The following is a 19415-nucleotide window of genomic DNA, read 5'->3' as shown; positions in this document are numbered from 1 at the left end:
TTCCTGTCGCATCTACATCAGAGAAGTGACATAAAACTCAAGCACAACAACTAGTGCAAGTATATCCTGCAGATTTCAAGCTCTGAGTCCTTTGGTGGGCTCTTTGGTTCTTGAACTTTACTAGCCCTGAAGTTATTTCTTTAGGTGAGCTATTGTGAGTTTGAAAACCCAACGTGAAACTCGCAAAACGCAGCCACAGCAGTGGTTTCATTATCAAAACTCTAGCAAGCATTCCAGCTGGACTAATTCCCCACTTGATTCACTTTATGTGTAAGGAGATCTTTCAGTCAGACTTTACTGGGGTGGGGGGGAAGAAATATATATATACACATGTATATATACACACACATGCACATATAAATTTAGGGAAAATATGTTTTCCTTTTCTAGTAAGTATAGTATTTTGTTAATTCAGCGGTCTCTCTATAAAGATATAGGATTTTCTCCTTTGATTTATTTTTGTGATTAGGGGCCCTCACAAACAACTGCGTGTAAATGTGAGAGGCACCCAGGTCAGGAGAAACCCAGGAGTGGATTTTCAAAGGAGGGCTCAATTCTATCCCCCCTGGAGAATTTATCTTTATTAAAGGTCAGCAAATGTAGAGCATGCTTTGCTAATTCACCACGTGTATGGGCAATAAGTCATGAGTACAAGTTTGCACAGAAGATAAGATTTGCTATGTTTTAGATAAACGGGTTTTTGAATATTGAGAAGGTAATTCAAAAAACATTTTAGATCCTATTGGTCTGTGTGCCTGCTTGTCAGGTTTCCCATTGGTGATGAAGACCTGCCAAGTATAGATTCAGTACCGGTCATGAAACTAGACCTGGGTTTGTGGTTGCTTGATAATAACTGTGATAAAAAATTCATCCATTAATTTCTTTCCTGTTTCCCTCCATGGGTAACATTAAACTAACTAAGATGTTATGCTATTGGATGGAGAAAATCATTTTCATTCACTCACACATACACACACACTTTGGAATTCCATTAGGTTGCTAATTCCCAAAGACTACAGATATCCCTCCTATACCATAATGAAAGGATAATGCAAAAAATTGGAAATGAAATACCTTGTGACCTGGGACTATCAAAAGCTATTAGACAAAGTGAGAGGCTCTACAGAGATGGACAAGTGCTTTAAAACCAGATTCATAAAGAAAATAATATAGTAGCCTTTATATGATTAACCAGGCAAAACTTGTCTTTGCTTCAAGCTGTCCCATAAATAAATGAAGCCAGGTATAGCAAGTGAACTGCTGTGAGGTTTTCTTTTGTTTTTTGATGGGAGGGCAGGGATAGGCTAGGCTTGACAGGAAAAAAAAAAAAGAAAACTCTCTCTTTGGCCTCAGAGAATTTATGCACCTCCTGGGGCATCTCAATGGACTGTTTTCCTCACAAACAGATGAGTGTATAAGTGCCATTTTATCAGATTTAAGATTAGGCTTCAGATTTAAGTCTGTCCCATACTTAGCAATGGGAGGAGTCCGACCTTTCTGCTTACATGCATTGAAACAAATCAGTGGATCAATGATGATTTCCTCTCCTTTTCTCACCCTCTTTACCTGGAAAGCAAGGTAGAGGATGAAGAAGCAGCAGAGTGATATTCAGGTGTCATCCTTTTGTGTGAGGGTGAGTTTGAGCAAGCTCCTGGAGTTGGTGATGGACAGGAAAACCTGGTGTGCTGCAGTCCATGGGGCCGCAGAGAATCGGACATGACTGAGTGACTGAACTGACTGACTGACCCCAAGCTTGAGGTTCTGAAAGCCTTTACACAAAGCAGAGAGGACAGACCTCAAAAGAATGATTCTAGGGTATAAAACTATGCTTGTGTGGGATTTGATTTAAGTTCTTTTTGAACTGCCAATTCATTGTTTAAAAATGCATACCTGCACAGAACCAGTTGTGGTCAAGAAGTTGATTAGCAAAAGAATGTTCTTCAGTTCCTGGAAATCCTATATTAAGAACCATCCTGGAATTTGTTAAGGAAAAGATTACCCATGAGTTACCAAAACGCATCGTGCTTTAGCGAAGAAACGGTTTGGAGGAGAAAGAACTCAAGGATGGGAAAAGGATCTAGGAAGAAATCTAGAAAAGTCAGGATTCTGAAAGAAATGTGTCTCTCAGGCAGAACTTAGAAAGAGATGAGAACTCCTAAGATGAAGAGGATCCTTATTATTTCAGTACTGAAGAGAGATGTAATCCCTGATATAGGAGAATGAGGTGGTAGTCACAGGGATAAGCTGCATGCACATTTCCTAGCATCTTCACTTGCTCCCTGTGTGTCTGTGGGCAAGTTACTCAACCTCTCTATACCCCATTTTCTGCATCTTTCAAAATGAAAATAAAGTACCTATCTCAAGGGGCTTAAATGAAGATTCAAAGAAATAATGTATGTTAAGTGGACAAAGTACTCGGTATAGTGTCTAGAATATTCTAAATCCTCAATGAATGATTAGTTTATAAACTAGAAGTTCAAGCTTTATCCCTGCAGTAGAAATAGGCATGACTGTGGGATTTGAGAAAAACAGGGAGGGGAATGTATCATGGACAAGAGTCTCCCAAGCCCATGGGCAATGCCTGACACATAAGAGGTGCTCAGTGAATTTCTCTCAAGGGATGAATCACGAAGATCAGGTCTTTCAGTTCATTGAGCTGAGACTGATCTTCACTTGCCAAATGTGTTTTGACTGCTTTCTGAAATACCCAGTGGAAATAGTAAGGTTATCCCACTGTTCTTGTCAAACCAAAACACACAAGTGAACAAAAAGACATTCTGGAACTTTGGGATACGATCAGATCAATTCTAGAATGTCACTGTGTACCCCTTCTCACCATGTAACCTGTGATCTTGCCCAAAGCTCCTGCAGGGATTGCTTTGATTTGGCCTGTTTATGTCAGACTTCCTGAGCATGAGGATAAGTCACTAATGAAGGTTGTAATGCAGGACTGGGCAGCGGGCTTCTTTGCCAGACTCCATATGGACATTCTGGGGTGGCAAGGTCAAGGGGGAGATACAGAGACGTGAGTAGTAAATCGGCAGAATGCCGCTCTCTTGGCTTTGTCCCCTGTCACTGGCATGGGACAGGGAGCTAGAGTCAAAGCAGAGGATGCATGCCATTCAATAGCATAAGGGGGGGGAAGAAGGAAGAAGGGAAGGAACGGAAACCCACTTCTACAAAGTAAAGCTCAAAGCCCATGTACTCAAGAAATGATTGTTACCTGAGTTGTGATATAATCAAAGATGCAATAATCATTTAGTTCACTGTGACTTTATGTCATGAAGCTTCATAAAAATGGATTGGAAAATGAGACAGGAAAAGAAATTATGGAATATAAGTCATTCTTCCTAACTATGAGCCCTTGTTCTGGATCTAGAATATATGGAGGTCAATCAATGTAGAAAAGGAGCAATGTCAAACCTCTCCCAGGGGGAGGAGGGTGCTAGGATATACAAAGTGGGATGTCCACATTAAAGGGACTTGGCCAGGCTCTACTTCTTAGGATAGGGTTTGGGGCAGGCCCCATATAGCCTTCAAGGAATATCTGGATTTTGAAATGTAGACTTGGGTGTAGTCAGAATCATTGTAAATCCCAGTTATAGTTATACTGTGGATTTAAGTTGTATCTCTAAACACACATGCTAATTCCATTGTCTCTGTGCATAGAATTGATAATTAAAGGGATGGGTTAATATTGTTTTTAGTATCTTTTGTATGCTTGGCACTTTGCTTTTGCATTTCACTTAATCCTTCCATATTACTAGGAAGTAGATATTATTCCTTATTTTACACATGAGGAAACTGAGGCCAGAGAGGGTCTTGCTGAGAGTCCTGCAACTACAGAGTTGTAAAGCTGAGATGATGAACTGGTTCGACGTGTTTTTTCTTCCATACAAGAGAGACTCAGAAACTGGCTGGGGAGGGTATCAAAAATGAAGTTGTGAGCATTATTAAAAGCAAAATGTCATATTGTCATGTGGATATATTGTAATTGAGCACTGAAAAAATTATTCATTTATGAAAAAAATTATCTAATTATCCATATTGGAAGTGTACATTTCCTGCATGAACTTTGAAAATATATGTTCTACAATGTAGAAATTTTACTTTGCATTTGAGTATTTACTATACAAAAAAATTTACAAATGAGTACAAGGAAGTATGCCCAAGGTTGTTCACTGTAGCATTTCTATAAGAGTAAAAACAAAGTTAAATCAAACCAACTGATAACACAAAAACTCTTAAGGCTTGTTGATGAGAGAAGTAAGAGGGGAAATTTTCAAAACAATATGAAAAAATTCTTAGATCTGTATAATGAGTTTTTTGATTGAAAAGGACATCTAGTGTTCAACAAAATGAGTACAAAATAACTCATAACAAGGTATATTATCATGAAGTTTCAAACATCACAATAAAGAAAACATCCTACAAGCTTCTGGACAGAATAATGGGTCTTATATAAAGATTCAGGCATCAGAATGGCATTGGTCTTCTGAAAGCAGCATTGGAGGATTAGGTATCAATTTAGCTGATTTGCATGGCCATGTTGAGAGAAGGTAAAGTGTTCTTTTAGAGAGTTTGAGGATGAATTATTGCTAGGTAGATAGGAAACAACAGATAAAAGTGAGGTGATTTTTAATTCCAAGAAAAACAGAATTCTATAGAAAATAAAACACATAATCATAGTAATCATAGTACCACATGTGCTATCAATGAGGAGCACTTAATAATATTAATAATATAATAAATGTATTTGTGCATAAATATTTATACTGTATTAGAGACCTCCGGAGAAGAGAAATGTATGCATATAATGGGGTGACCGGGAAAGGAGAACTAAATCTTCATCTAAAAAGTCAATGGATAATATCCAACACTGAAAAAAAAAATTTATATTTATCTTATTTAGAACACCAGAAGAAATTATTTCTGTGGCAAGTGGGATTTGGGGATGAGATGGGGAGCTGCATAAGCCTACTGTTTTTACCTTAAAGCCTTGGGGTGCTGTTTTACTTTTTAAAATATGTGCATCTATTAGTTTGAATGTTAAAATCAAAGCTTTTGCATGCTTACTGGAAACATTTAGAATGTAAAAATATGTAAAAATGTAAACAAGATTATTCATACCTTATGACCGAGATATGTCCACTGTTAGTACTGAAAGTATGATCTTCTATTCGTATTTCCTTTCTGCTGAAACACACTTTGATGAAATCATAAGCATTTGAGTTGTATACGCTTCTGTTACCAGACAGCTCATTCATTCTCTCTGTCTGTCTTTCTCTCTGCCCCACTAGCTTTGAAGAGTTAGGAGACCATGCTGGGGAACTGCACATGTCAGGAACTGTGGGCAGTCTCTTGAAACTGATGACATTCTTGACTGACAGCCAGCAAGAAGCGTGCAGTCTTATCAGAGGAAGGAATTGAATTCTGCCAACAACTTAAGTGAGCTTAGAAGTGAATCCTTACCCAGACAATTCCCAGGTGAGATCACAGCCCCAGCCAAAACTCTGAAGCCTTTTGAGACTCTAATCAGAAGATCCATCTAAAGCCACGCCTGAAGTCTTGGCAAACAGAAACTTTGAGATACATTTGTTATTTTGAGCCATTAAGTTTGTGGTAGTATAATTACATAACAATAAAAAACTAACACTTGTCCCATTGGAGGAATTCAGAATTTGAGGAAACTCTTGGGAGCAGACTATGAATAAGAATGTATAAAATTGGAACATACAGCATCATACTGCTCTTGCTGGAGATGAAGGTCAAGGTATACCGTGCACTGGCCGCATAGAACAGCCCTGACCTTTCTGAACCAGGATCCTTTGGTTTTCCCTCTGTGGAAGTGCTGACATGTCAGCTGGTTTTGCATGTGCGAAAGGATCTTACACAGAGGGTTCATGTCTTAGAACACGCGCGTGGTGTTTGTACAGCAAAAATAATGTTGGTTTGCAGAACCTACATATATAGGGTTTTACTAGAGCAGAGAGGCCTTGGAAAAACCTCCCAACCCAGCAAGCTTGTGTTTTCTTTTCAAAGAAATACCAACCAAGCTTAATTTAAATCAATAGAGAAGGTAACAGTGAAAGGGAGTGGGGGAAATTCATAAGCACAAGATAACAGAAAAGAAAGTGGCAGACAACATATATGAACCTGGAGGAGTGAAAATTCAATGAAAATGTAAGTGTAACTAATTGTTTCTCAGAAATGTGGCTGATTTACCTCCCTATTAGAAGGAGGCCCTAGCTGAGTGCCCATTAATTGAAAGGAAAGAATGTACCTTATACACGTCACAGTCACTTGCTTACTAAAGGTTCCTGTTCTCTTTCCAGCACCTGTGGCAAGAATTGGGATATGTCGAATTGGAAGAACAAAAAAAAAAAAGCAAAAATATTAGCAAAATAGTTTAAAGGAAAAGCTATGAGAAGAGATGGAAACAACTTACAATGATCCAAAAGGGAGACATTAAGGCAAGAGGAAATGTTAATGTAAGCTAAAAACACTTCTGTCTGGGAAGAAAATGAAAAATTCCCCTAAAGGGCAATTCAAAAGCAATAATAAGCATAGTGAGAGTCCAATGCACACCTATTGAATTAAACAACAAGAATATTGAAAATGATTAGTTAGCATATGGAGTCTTCCTTGTGCCAAACTTTTATTCATTCAGCAAATATAAGCATGCACTAACTCTTTTATGGGCTTCCCCAGTGGTCAGCGGTAAAGAATCTGCCTACAATGCAGGAGACACAGGAGATGTGAGTTCAGGCCCTGGATCAGGAAAATCCCCTGGATAAGGGAATGGCAACCCACTCCAGTATTCTTGCCTGGAGAATTCCATGGACAGAGGAGCCTAGCGGGCTATAGTCCATGGAGTCACAAAAAGTCAGACACAACTGAACACACACACACACACACACACACATACATACACACAACTCTTCTTATAGGTCACTGCAACTCCATGATGTTGCCATCCATTTTACAAACAGGGAGGCAGGAAAAGCTTATGGAACTTGCCCAGATCACATGGCTAGAAAGTAATTTGTAAGCTGGGTTTTGATTTCAGGACTTTCTGATCCTAATTTTCTCGCATTTAATATAAGAAATCTCAAGGGCCATGGTGGTACTAGAAAGGAGACATAGGCACAACCTGTCTTAACAAATGCCACGTGCAGATGAGGGAAAAGACAGCTCCTTCCCAAGGGTTGAGGAGCACAGTGATTGCAGAAAGTGCCCTGGAGGCCTGAGGCACCAAAGATAGAGTATGAGAGATGCTCTCAGAATAAAACAGTAAGAACCGTGGACAGCAGATCTCCTGTTCTTTGACTTTAAAACCACTCTGCCAGTGCTGGAATGAATTAATGAGATCGTCAGGATCACCTGGGAATCCTGTCACAGTCCAGATCACTGTACCTGACTTCAAACATTGTTAACAGGCCTCCATTGACTGGGCTGCACACCAAAGCAGGAGGAAGATTCTGCACTGAGATGTGAGCAGAAGATGCTATCCACCTGTAGTAATGGCCATGGTGACGGAGTATGTTTGAGTAGCACTGTCACGAAGCTTAACTCACTAGAGAGCCCATCAACTACTTATCTGGCCCAAATCCATGGCTTGGGTAAAATTGTTCTTAAAGATCATGAATAAGGTGATTCCCTCACTCTACCCTAAGCAACCAAGCGAGTGAATGAATGAATGAATAAGACATAATATAATCTAACAACATGTGCCCGTGGGCTGGTCCCCCTGGGCTGGTCCGCCTGGGTGACGCTGCACTGGATGGAGGTGAACGCTCTGCTGAGCGTCCACAGCTGGATCACAGAGCTAGAGGGCAGTGCGTGTCCTGTCAGCAGCAGGCAAAGCCAAAGGGAAGGCCGGGGGGACTGTCAATTTCATAAACACCTGATGATGTCTGAAAGTCGAGAATTTCTGAAACAGAAAAGAGTCTATGCTTTTTTTTTTTTTTTCATCTCTACCTGTTGGGTGTGGCTTTTGTTCATATTATTCTACATACAGTGTGACTTCTGGTACAGGCTGTTCAAGTGGTAAGTTGCCCACGAGATTGTAGCCTGCCGTCTCTGCCTGTTCTAGCTAGATAAAAGCTGTAGAGCACTGGGTTTCACCTTCTTCACTTAAATTTTTTTTTTCCAGCTGTACTAAGATATAATTGACATACAACATTGTACATAATATTTAAGATGTACAGTGGGTTGATTTGATATAATTAATACATTGCAAAATGATTACCACTGTAGTGTTAGCAGACACTTCCATCATGTCACATAATTACCATTTCCTTTGTGTGTTAGAGACATTCCAGTTCTACTCAGTTAACAGCTTTCAAGAATATAACATGTTATTGCTAACTATAATCACCATGCTGTATGTTAGATTCCCAGAACTTCATCTTCCATCTAGAAGCCTGTATCCTCGCCTTCATTGATTTTTTACTTCCTGGTTAAGTGTATATGAACAGAGTGTAGATGAACCAGAGAGATGACTTTTTAAGGACTCTAATAGACCCTTTCCTCTCTGCCATTTCTGTAGAAAGGTTTTATTTCAGCATCTGTATTTTATCCCAGCTTCTTACAAATCTCTCTTAATACAGACCATCGCCTGAATCCCTGGAGTCCTTGTACTTCTAAGGTATCCCTGTGGTGTGTTTACTGTTATTACTGTCGCCAACAGATTTGAAGCCGAGATGATATTTCTAGAAATAAAATGGCTCCTTGTTTCACTACCTGTCTCAGAATTATACTGAATCCTGAAACAAAGCCGGGAACACCACTCATGGCAACTCCCTAGCTGCAAGGAGATTTGTTTTCAAAGCGCCTGACAAGCTACATCCGATTCATCCTCAAAACCGACTTGTCAGGGGAATAAATACCAAGTGTCGGAACTTCCCAAGAAATCTAGTGATGAAAAGCCCTTTAACGATGAACAAATTAAATTCAGTTTTAATGCCAGGAACAGAAAGAAAGCAAAATGAAGAGGCGCAGAAGAGTGAGCCCAGGTATGATTTTAGATAAGGCTGGAGATGAGTTTGTTAATGAGAAACAGATAGTGGAAGGCTTTTCCAGGCAGCAGATGCCCGGGAGAAGAAGGCTAACCCGGGAATGTCTTGCAGCCAGGAGAGTACTTCGGTGCTGGCAATTCGTTAATTTTTTTTATGAAAATATCCCCTCCGTGGACATCTGCTGGAGAAGCGTCTTTACACCTGCTTGTGCCACTCATGTCATTGCATCTTTTCCCAGACCTTCTATCCCATGGCTGGTACGTGCACTTCGTGATTTCTTTGTTTCATTTCCACCTCTGCATTCCTCTCTAGTGCTGTCAGATCAAATAAACAAGCTCTAAGTGACCACTCAATACTTCAGGCTTGAGGCTTCTCAAAGCCAACATGTTAGATGAGCTCTAACAGTCTAATGGTGTGATGGTTTCCATTAAGTACTGAATCTTGCCCTGTAGGGATGGAGCTAAAAAATGCATAAATTATTTAATGTAAGGGCTTTGCTGATGACTGATAAAATCAAATTAGCTGCTCTGGGCTAAGGATGAATTTGAAACAGAATTTCCTCCTTTGAAGAGACAGTGACAAATCTATTTGATAGGTCTGCATGTCAAGTTTCTTTGGTAGAAAATTTAGCAGAATCCTTTGCTAGGCAAAGTGAAGGAGACTGGCTTAGGTTATGAACTAGTTTTTTTCCCTTGAGTGTTTATTTTTGTCACATTATTAAACCCATGCCCACCCATAGAAGTTTTATTTTTTAAAGTGGCATTAAAAAAAAAAAAAAAACACTTCATTCCTACTTCTAACAGTTCTACAAGGCTTGACATTTGGAGTATTTCCTTCCAGGCTTTTGTCTGTGTGAGTGTATAGTATACATATTTTTACACAATTGAAGTCATTTTCTAGATATGGATATATACTTTTTTACATATTTATTAAAACCTGATTTTAATGAGTATATAATATGCCATATCCTGACTCCATTTCTGATTGTTCCTTTAAGGTAATTATTCCACCAAAGGATACAAATAACTTTAAGGCTCTTGATATATGTTGCTATGTTATTTTCCAAAAACTCTGACTCAATTTATAATCCCACCAAGTAATTTATAGGTTTCTAAGTTTGGGGAGCAACCTAGAATTCACTTCCTATGTGTAGATAGATACTTTCTAAAATATTAGCTGCTTTGCTTGATGAAAATTCTCTCCCATCGCTTTTTGAATTACTTTTTAGAAACGTATTACTTTTTAGGCTTTAAGGTTACGGTTTCTCCCCTCTGCTGGGTCTCCGCTGGGGGCCTGGTCTCTGCTTCGCGCTCTGGAGCTTGGGGCTCCGCGGCCGTCTCTGAAGTTTCGGAGCACGCGCTCGGGAGTTGCGGCGTGTGGGCTTAGCTTGCCCTGTGGCATGTGCAGTCTTAGTTCCCCCACCAGAGATGGAACCCACATCTCCTGCATTGAAAGGCGGATTCTTAGTCACTGAACCAACAGGGACATCTCTAAAGTTACTTTAAAAAAAAAGTGTGAAGAGTTTTTCTTTGTTCTACTCCTTCCTGGCTACATGGTTTCCTAAATCACTGTGTGTGTGATTGTGGCTGGTGTAACCAAGAGTGTGTGTTTTGAAGTAAAAATGCATCACTGTCACCTGACTAGTTCCTTGGTCACATGTGATCTAGTCATAACCTGATTTCTTGTTTGAACAAACATGATACAAGAGCCAAAGTTAACAGCAGTTTTTAAAACATGTATCTCACTTTGTCTCTCTTAAAGAACATTTTTAAGATCTAATTTATACTCTGTGCTCTTACTTGTAACATTATCCTGCTTATTCGGTTCTTTTTTACCCCTGGTTGCTTGAAAACTCCCTCCCCCTCCCTTTTCTCTCTCCATCCATATTCTCCATCAAAAACTGTACCCAGCATCCTCTCAATCTTTGAATTTTATATCACATCCCCTTTTCTCCCGATACTCTGGTCTTTATTTCCACTACCCAAAGCCCAGATTTGGTATGACAGAAATCTCGATTCACGTTGCCAAGGAACTCTGATGGAATGCTAAGACAACGCACGTGCATGCTGACTTTTCCTCATGCCGGCTTTCCGAACCCTACTAGCCCTCAGCGAGTAGCTGTTAAGATGGCAGCATCAGACTTTGTGATGTGTTGTTGTTTAGTCACTAAGTCAAGTCCAACTCATTGCAAATCCATGGACTGTAGCCTGCCAGGCTCCTCTAACCCTGGGATTTCCCAGACAAGAATCCTGGAGTGGGTTGCCATTTCCTACCCCAGGGGATCTTCCCAGCTCAGGGACTGAACTCACATCTCTTGTGTCTCCTGCTTTGGCAGGCAGGTTCTTCACCACTGAGCCAGTAAATCCAAATTTTGGATTTTTCAAATGTGGTTTTGGTGTAGTTAATAGAGGTACTACAAAAAAAAAAAAAACTTAAAAATGGAAGACATGTCCATTGTATCCTTTGTTTATTCAGAATCTACTATGTGCCAGGTACTGTGCCATTCATTGGAAATATCCTTGTGCACACAACAGAGATGGCTGTTGCTTTTCTGCAGTTTCCAGGGGGTATATTTTGTGAACTGGCCTCCACTGTGGCACTAGTTAGCCTTGTTTTCCATTTCCCTGATCTTTCATCCTCGTGTTTTCTTTTTTTTTCCCGTATTATATGTTTCTTTGTAAGATGCCACAAATTCCTAACACAGAGCTGGTTATAAACAATAAAAGAATGTTTCTAGTTAGTCGTGTGCCAGCATTTTTTGCCTTGAACTTGATTAGCTACTTGAGGACAAGGTTTCTGTCTCCCTAATTAGAACATACTATTTGTTTTTGTATTTGTCTTAATACTCAGCATTGTATGCAGTATATTGCAGTACTTACCAATAACTGTTTGTGGATATAATTTATCCCACTGAAATAGTTTCTGTGAGCACTGCCCCTGATTAAAACAACAGTTCTGCATCAGTTCTGCAATCACTCAAGCAAGAGGCGTTGAAATATCCAAAACAAAGTATTTGCACAGGAAATATTGGGTTTAAAAATCTGCTGGATTATGAATAGGTAAGAGTCACCGAAACCAGCTAGTTTTATTTTCAGGGAACAAACAGATGGCCAAGAGTTTGTTACTATTACTGAGAACCAAGAAGAAAACGGTCTCACTCAAAGGAGAAATTTTACAGACGCCAGCTGAAGTTCAGGATCAAGAGGGAAAGTAGGGCTGTTGAAGGAGTGAACTGGATGATATATCTTGCCCAGTTTCCATCTGACACCCAAAGGGAAGGAAATTAGAAATGAAAAGGTTTGGCTTTTCTTTGGAAATGATCCTTCCCTGGTTGGACTTCGCAGGGAGTGTTAATGAAGTGATTCCAAGTGGAAAACACAGGCGGCTGACCTGAGACCTGATCAACACAGCATCTATTCAGTTTGATGCAGTGAGCATTTCCCCTGTCTGTTCTGTGTAAGACAGTGCCCCAGGCAAGATGAGAATGTGAGGGAGATAGAAGAATGTGGGGGAGGCAACAATGAAGAAATGCACCAAAGAGATGAATTCTGGCCCTAGGAATTGAGGAGGAGCTCGTGGTGAAGGCTTTGGAGGAGGGGTCAGTCAGAGAGCCAGGCAGAAATGGAAGGATGGGCATTATTCCAGGGGGGAGAAATGTTGAGTACAAAGGCATGGTGATGGAAAATGTGCTCTGTATTTGGTAAGGGGGATTGTATGGCTGGACAGTTGGGATGATGTCAAATTACCAAAGTATCAAAATATTTGGAGACATATGGGTGACCGAATTACATGCTCTGCTTCCACATAGATGTTTAGAGTCCCATACAGCCTGATCCAGGCCAGGGAATGTTATCTCATGCGTTACATGTGGGTACTATGGGGACCACATGGAAGTTCATCCTTTTCCACTTCCTCCCTCCACCCTTAGCTAAGTCAGGACTGTTTCTACAATCCTCCTGGGAAGGGGATAAAACTGTGATGTCATTCATATGGATGAGTTTTTCTTAAGAAAAGATACATTCAGTGCAATCCTAAGGTTCCTTTGGGAACATCTCAGGATTCCCCTGGAATGCAGAGGGACTAATATCAACATGGGGGGAGGGCATACGAGCAGGCCCTCACTCCATTCCAAATAGAGCAGATCTGTGTTGGTCTATTTTACATATTAGCTCTCTGAATAAGACTTTATTTGCAAAAAAAAAAAAAGAATTCTATGCAAACAAAACAACAGGAATAAAATATTTTTATATCTGAATAGTCAGAAAACCACAGTAAACCTGTGGAAGTGGTAGGAGGCAGGACAGGTGAGTTCAAGGAGAATGGACATAGAAAGGCAGGCAGTGATATTAATTATCACAATAATCTATTTTTTTAATGTTAAAATTGATTTGAATTTGCTGGAAGGGGGAAATTTCAAATCTGTAGCTGAGTATAACTTGGAATTGTATGACTTTTACCTTTCTGAAAGAAATTAAAGAATTTCCTGCATGGAGAGAGAAAATATATTTCTCTTGGTGTGGGCGAGTTACTAATGGACAAGCTTCAGTAATAATATCTATATACATGGAAAGTTTATGCCAGCCACCATGCTAAGCATTTTTATGTCCATGCTAAGCATTTTTATGTCCATCCTTATCTAGTCTTTATGTCAAATCTATAAAGTCTTTATAATTTTCATCTGTATTTCTTCATAATAGAGAAATAAGGCTCAGAAAGTTACGTATAATCCCCTGAATTACATATTTAATAATAATTAATACTAGGGATAATTAATAACAATAGGAATAGCTGAGGGACCATAGACCATGTAGACCATGTAAGAAGTTGCCAATTCATCCAAGTCCAACTTTAAAGACAAACACTAACTGTGAGACCCAAGGTCACTTGATTATATTGGAAAATTCCACAGGAAGAAATTCATCTGCCTGCTATAGCTACTGCAATCTTTGGATCTTCTGTCTTATGACTCTTTCTTATCTCTTGTCTCCTTTCCCCTCCTGGGCTATAATACAGTTTTTTAAGCAATGAGATGGATGAGATATATGAAGCTTTCACATGCAAGATATGTGATCTGTCTAGCTGTAATGGTATCAATTATTATCAAAGTTTTCTCTCTTTATGACAATCACCCTTAAAGCTGCAGATAAATGTATTAAAATGTTTTATCTTAATTCTATTACCAATCAAACATCCCATTCCAGATATTTCAGGGCCAGTGTCTCTCTAGTTCTTTCTTGTGCCTAATCTGTTAGTTTCAGTGTCTCATCATTAAATGGAAAGAATCAGCTGTGTCTTAAAGAGTGGCATGACAGTCAAAGATGACGTCTATAAATGTCTCCTTTAGAGCCTGGTCCATGATAGGCACTTGGTATTGCAACGTTGACAATAATATTAATGCATGTGTCTTTCCTTTACTTGGGGAAGCTGTCCTGTTTAGTTGATAATTATTTCACTGAATTGTGTCTGTTATTTTACAGGTGCTATATATTTGATGATCTAGGATTTACGTCCACACCACTTCCGTTACCAAGGATTAGAACAGAGGAGGCTTGGGTTTTGCTGGTGCGGACATCTCCTAATTCCAAACATCTCCTAAATCCATCGAGAAGAAAGAAGATGAGAAGGTAAAGCAAAAAGGAGGGAGAAAGGGGAAGGGCGAAGGTACCCAGGGAAAAGCAGAGCCAGTCGGGCTCTATGCAGGCAGCTCTCCTCCCGCCGCCTCCGCCTGCCTCAGGCTGAGCAGAGTACCCCTCCTTTGCTCTCTGCGTTCTGCCATGCTCTGTGCTGCTCACCAGGCTGGATCTGTGAATTCCTGCCACGTGGCAGAAGGCCCATCAGTGTCTGCTGAACTAGAACTGCTAAAAGGTTCCACACTTCTCACACAATGAGGGTGTAAACTGAAGGGTATATACTTCTGGGGATGACCTCACATCATCCCAGTATATGCAACTGATACAAGCACACTGGTTGAAGTACGTCCTGGTGATACGTCTGTCGTTTCTCAGAATAACTGCAGTGATCGTGAAAATCTGTCTTTTGCTTGCCATGTTGTGAATCAGTTCAGTTAGAGCAAAACTGAAGCGCACATCCCAGAGATGGTTGTGGAGAGCCCCAAATCTGTTTATGCAAGTCATCTTCTAGCTCCCAGGGCCCTTTTCCAGCTGGCCTGCCAGGCCAGGAACTCTGCAAGTTGGCTAAAGTGAAACCTCCAAACTTCTATTGGAGCTGCTGAGCTGTAGAACCTCTGGGTACTAATCCCTTGTCAAAAGGCAGCAACGTGGGCGGGGGAGGAGAGCTAAGCACTGCTGGTGAAGAGAACAGGCTCCTCCTACAGTGCACCCACTGCCCTCTCACTGGCTGCTTTACTGCCACACCCCCCAGAGTAGGGACCAATCAGATCAGGGCTCTCATTACCACGCCAGGCTCAGCAACATCTGAACAGCAGCAGCATTAGGGCAGGAGACTTGAAGAACTTGAGCTTTATCTGCTTTGTTTATGGAGGAGGGGCTTAGAATCTGGGTCCTACAGCTCTGCAAGTACAGTAACAAAGATGTATTTGGAAGGTCCACGGGGCCTCTAACCCCATAGGTAATTGAGTCCAAAGGGTTTTTGATCTGATAACTGTCAATGGAAAGCCTCTTGGAATAACGTCCCTGGAGCTGCCCTTTAAATTAGAAAATCTGTCTAAGGAAGATTTTCTCAAACTCTTAGCAAATGCTTTGTGGCAGGGGCTCTCCCATGCATCCTGGGATGTTTGGCTGTCTCCCTGGCTTTTATCTCCTAGGTGCCAGTAGCATCACCCTCTTCTTCCCAGCTGTGACAATCAAAAATGTCTCCAGATGTTCTGTGGGGAGCACGATCGCCCCCAGTCACTGGTGGTAACTCACATGTCTAGCTATAAAATGAAACCTCCTTCAAATACAATTTAAGCTACCTTGATGATCCCCAGTCTAGCTGTGCTTTCAAAAGAGTTGAAATGGGTACCCTAAGCCTGATGCCAGTTCAGCAACTCATTCTCAACTACCCAAACTCGTGGAATCCAACCAGACCAAGGGTTCCCTGGGGGAAATATTGACATACATGAGAACAACTTCTTCAGGTATGTTAATTAAATCAACAAATATTTATTAAACAATATGCCAGATTATAGAATTTGGAGAGATTTTCCTGAAGTTTCTCATGAGGTAAAATCCCTTTCCTGTCTCAAAGAAAAGAAAAAATGTGACGATGCTTTTAAACTGCCAACTTCTGTACTGTTTCTGGACAGTTTACTCATTTTTTATCCTTGGTCCCAATTATCCTGCCTGTTTAGGGCTTCGCTTCCTCATCTTTGTATTAACAGGAACTCACCTTGATGCTTTGCAGTTATCATCTCTGACAGCCTTTCCCCAGATAGCGGCGTCCGAAAAACCAGAAACAAGGACAGACCACTGATGGAAGGCCTATGGTTTGCCAGATACTCTTCTGCACGAGCAACACACCAGCAGCGAGTCTGATCCAAAGATAACATTAGACACAGGCAAGGAAACTGTAAATGTAATCATGCGAAATACAAGAGAAATACAAGCAGAATGAGATGGCCACCTGGGAAGGCAAAGGACGGATGTTAAATAGTCAGAGGAGGTCAGCCGATGACATATTTAGAGGACACATCTACAATTGAGGGTGCCAGTAAATTTGAATAATCTGGGAAGTGACCCTTTGCCCTTAAGAATTACTCTTTCCTTCTTCTGCATCATGTTAGCACTTTAGACACGTCTGCTCTGGCCTTTACACATGCTGCCTTACCCAACCAAGAGCTTTCTTTGTGTTTTTCTTCCCCACTGGTCAAGAGTGGGCCCTTGCTTATCCATCTCTGCACATCCCCAGGGGCAGTGCTACTCTCTGCACACTTGCCGATGCTCAGAACTAGTGTCAGGCCTCATGTCACCAGTAGGTCAGACACCTTTTATTCATCCTATTCACTGTGGTTTTCCCACTGATGGTGTTTGCCTCTCAGCTTCCATCCTAACTAGGGTAGTTCCTCAGCCATTCTCTAAATTGGTAAATCAGTGCCCTGGAGGGGAATACATTAGAAGATATAAGCTCAACCATCATTTCTTAGTTCAGGGCCAGTATTAATCCTAATAAGCATTTCATCATAACACACTCCGCAAGCATAGAGTCTGTTGGTGTGACTGGGAATCAGAGGGTCCTCACACAGTCCTCGAGAGAAGGATGATAAATAAAGTGACGGACAGAAGACAGAATGCTCACACCTGGTCCAGGCCCCAGTCCGGTTAATATCCTGCCTCGTCTTTCACACCACGCTTTGTACTCCCTATAGAGACATGAAACAGCATATGAGGGAAAATGCCTTGGGTCAAATAAAACAGCATGGATAAAAAGTCCTCCTGTGTGTAGACCCATTCTTCTCTGAACCTTTGCTATAAATCCAAATAATAGCACCTGCATCTTTCCAGTGCGAGAGGAAGTTGTGATGGTCAGGAACCAACTTAAGAGTTTTGACCTCAAGAGGCACTTGCTACTTAGAGTATTATTGTCTTACTCATATAGTCAACAGTTATTTCTCAGTAGATGCTGTTTTGGGGGCATAGTGCTAGGTGGGCTTTAAGGAGGACACACAGGTTAACGAGACCCTGCCCTTGCCCCCGAGGGGCTTACTCTGAAGCTACTCAGAGGGGGCCACATGGACTGTGCCTGACCCAGGGGCTGTTTGTGACCCTCCAAATGGATAAGAAGGAAAAAGTAAACTTGTATAGCTAATAATGTCATGTCTGTTGAATCTGATATAAGTCAAATTGCATTTTTTTTTTTTTTTTGTGGGGGCCCGGCGGGCGGGGCCTGCCCGCGCCTTCGGACCCCCGTCAAATTGCATTTTATGTCTCATTTTAATTCATTTTCAGTACTAATTATGTTATATAAATGTAAGGATCTACAACAGACTGGAAACTAAAAAACAACTTGTCCTTAACTATTTGCAGTTTCAGCAGCAATGGTCAAATGTATACACATGACTAAACTATTAATATAAGACAGGCAAGGATAAATGTATGAAAAAGCTGAAATACTTTAATGTTAAAGAGGGAGACTTCCTTCGTGGCTCAGATGGTTAAAGAATCTGCCTGCAATGCAGAAGATCTGGGTTTGATCCCTTGGTCAGGAAGGTCTCCTAGAGAAGGAAATGGGTATCCACTCCAGTATTCTTACCTAGAGAATTCCATGAGCTGAGGAGCCTGGCAGGCTACAGTCCATGGGGCTGCAAAGAGTCAGACATGACTGAGCGACTAACACTTTCACTCTCACAAATAGGGGGAGAAAGATCCTGAAAAAGATGGGTGCAAAAGCTAAGAAACCCTGAGAAGTCACAAACTTCCCCTTTCCAAACTGAACAAAATTAATCAAAATAAAAAAAGAAGAAACAAATTGTTATTGACAGTATGAGGAAAAATAATATCCTTATGATGAATGATGAACTAAACCTTGTAATACTTTAAATATACAGAGATATCATTTAGGTATGAAACTATTGGGGCCAAATGTATAGAAGATCCTGGAAATCTAAACAGAGTTTCTGGAAGAAATGAACAGAATGGTTGAAAACAAGCAAGAGATTCTCAAAACTACAAAAATGCCTCAGACCAGAGAAGGATCGGCTCTGCGAACATGGGAGACCCCAGAGTAAGTTGCTCCCTGTGCCTGCTAGAGCCACCTTTCTTCACCAGATAAACAGCAATCTGATGCCATAGAGCTGGAGATGGGGTTAATAAATTTAATAATGGTTTTCTCTAGTCTAGCAGACAGCAGAAGGCAAGTAAGTAATAATAGCCTAGCAGCAAGTGTTTCAACCAAGGCCTGGCAGCAAATGAGGTAGATTCAAAGGAGGAGCATGCCTGTAGCCACACCAAACCCAGTGCTTGCTAGCTACCAGGTATCTCCAAAACTAGAAATCTGTACAGGAGTCCACTCATACCAGACAGGAAGACCTGAAATCTGAAGAATACCCACCCGTTGAGATGGAATCCTCTCCCGCTTCATTGAGATGTTTTTTGGAAGTTCCATTGAAGTTCCAACAATACTGGAGATGAATTAAACAGAAGCAAACTGACAAATGGCCTTGGCTGCCTTTCTTGGGAAGCTGAGAGATTATCAGCGTCTCATTGCAAATCTCACGTAAGAGCTCACACATTTGAGGTAGATATTATTTTTCTGGCAAACAGGAAGACAGACTACCTGTCTTTAAAAAATGAACAAGAGAAAAAAAAGGCAAGAGAATTGGCATATTTCAAGCATGAAAATTCTATCCCCAGTCCTTTCTTCCTTCCCCCACCACCAGAAGGAAGAGGTGAGAGCGGGTGGACGGGTAAGGGGAAGAGTAAGAGAAGGAGGCTTCAT

The 19415-nt window shown here is 40.9% G+C and overlaps 1 long non-coding RNA gene across 1 annotated transcript in view; it reads left to right on the top strand.

Annotated features, from left to right (window-relative positions):
• Positions 1 to 19415, top strand: part of LOC122682653 — a 277721-nt gene that overhangs the window by 52598 nt on the left and 205708 nt on the right. Inside the window, exons 8-11 of the long non-coding RNA XR_006337466.1 lie at positions 5301 to 5487; positions 6336 to 6491; positions 8693 to 9017; positions 14498 to 14644. This is a non-coding gene — a long non-coding RNA (uncharacterized LOC122682653). The remainder of the gene's footprint in view (positions 1 to 5300; positions 5488 to 6335; positions 6492 to 8692; positions 9018 to 14497; positions 14645 to 19415) is intronic.

The sequence above is a fragment of the Cervus elaphus genome, chromosome 24, assembly GCF_910594005.1.
Source record: "Cervus elaphus chromosome 24, mCerEla1.1, whole genome shotgun sequence".
Classification (NCBI taxonomy): Eukaryota; Metazoa; Chordata; class Mammalia; order Artiodactyla; family Cervidae; genus Cervus; species Cervus elaphus.
Note: the sequence above shows the minus strand (reverse complement) of the source record. Positions and strands in the feature narration are given on the sequence as shown.